Consider the following 1,941-nt stretch of genomic DNA (forward strand, 5'->3'; position numbering starts at 1 on the left):
CCCCTTCGCGGGGATATTTATGCTCTTACGTCACGAGAGAAATATCGCGCGACGAGAATCTTGCGAAGGAGCGCGTACACGCGCGCAGCATAACGGAATCGAAGAGAGCAGCACGTACACAACGATAGGTGCACCACGTAACAACGTACACGGCTTGTTTTTGTCCATGCGTTAATTAAACTCTAACTTCAGCGACCGACTGCACAGGGCCAGACGTAATTTTCCACCGCGTGACCCTGCGCGCTTTGATCCCGCAGCACTCGACGCGGGGGTGGAGAGCGTGTGTCCCGGTCAGTTTTCAGGGGCCAAGTCGAAAATGTTTTGCGAGCGGGAAATTTCGAAACTCTGTGGAAATGCCATTACCGGCTACCATCGATTGCTACTTTGTCGTTTGGCACGGAAGAGGAGGATCATCCATGCTCAAGCGGCCATCCGAGCATTTTCGAAAATAGTCTACGTCACAGGGATCCTCTCGACCAAGAGGAAATTTTGATTTCCAGAGAGATCGAGGAGATTGTTCGACGAATACAATCGACGAGACATCATTGTCGAGCTGTTAAATGCACGCAATGGCGCGGGCGGTCACAACGAGTACTTTTCGTTTCAACGGACCACGCACCGTCGCGCTGTATTTCACTGAATAAAGGGAGGCCATAATATAATCGATCAGTTGGCTGTTGAAAAGCGGCCCAAGTAATTTTGCGCAGGGTTATACGCAGGTCGACCTTCTTTGCCGGTGAGGCCGACTCGCTCCATCGAATGTCGAGTCAAATGCAAACAAACCATTGCGAAACTGCATCTCGCACCACTTCTAACTCTTCATATATGATTCAAGAGTAAATCGTTGAATCGCAGAACGAAGGTTTAAATCGCGACGATCTTTCTTGTTTTGCGAAGGTCTCGAAAGATCGACAAAAAGCTCACTGTCAGCGATGGTTGCAAAAAGATTCTGGATTGGCATTCAACCGCGAGACTCGTTCCAAAGTACAACGGATGGGTAGCCTAAAGAAAGTAAGCGAAACGAATCTCGACTACAAACAGATCTTCTCGCAGGCCAACGCCGTCAATTTTACGTAACCCTTTCGCAACGAGTCGCGATAGAATTTCCAATGATTGAATAATTTCGTTTCGAGCGAAACCTAATATTGGGTAACGAAACCTTTCCCTGAAACGTGGTTCGCTGCGCAGACAAGTTTCTCGCGTCGACAAAGTCCACGACCATTTCCCGAATTTTCCATACTCGAACATGTCGATTATTTAAATATTCGGATACACGTCGATCGACGAGAATCCGATGAGGTTCTAATAAAATTGAAATTCTCATTCGACGAGGAACGACCAAGCGATTCTTTATCTCTCGCTGGTTGTTCGAAATTTGTAGTCGAATAAGAATTTACCCGTGTCTGGCCGGAGCTCTAGATACGAGGTCGAGAGTCCTGTTGGCGAGAACAAATTCGAACGTCTGACGTCCGATAAAGAGAAGGGGAAGAAGATCGTCCCTGTCCAGCCAGGTCGGTCAAACGAAAGGAGCGTCCGGTAAGGAGAGTAAGCAGGCAACATTTCTCAGCCGAGCCGACGCGGAGCCATAATCAATCCGGTGGATGTTGAAAAGAGGCGCGAGCTATCTCGCCCAAGGATCCAGGATGGTTCCAGCGCGCTCAGCGGGAAGTCCACCTTACGTATCCCGGTTAACATCGCGCCGAGTCCAGAAAATTGCGCGCAAAAGACCTCGTGGCATCCTCCTTATCCGTAACCTCTTCTATCCACCTAACTTTTTCCGTTCCTCTCGATCGCGATAAATATAATTCTCCATTCTATCAATTAAACTCTATACCCGATCTCTGCACTTTACTTTCCTAATTTCGCGTGAAACTTTTTCAATCAACGAAATATAAATGTATCGAGGTTAGGCGAATCCGTGTGCATTTGTCCGCGAATTTG

The sequence above is a fragment of the Hylaeus anthracinus genome, unplaced genomic scaffold (genome assembly GCF_026225885.1).
Source record: "Hylaeus anthracinus isolate JK02 unplaced genomic scaffold, UHH_iyHylAnth1.0_haploid 5, whole genome shotgun sequence".
Taxonomy (NCBI): Eukaryota; Metazoa; Arthropoda; class Insecta; order Hymenoptera; family Colletidae; genus Hylaeus; species Hylaeus anthracinus.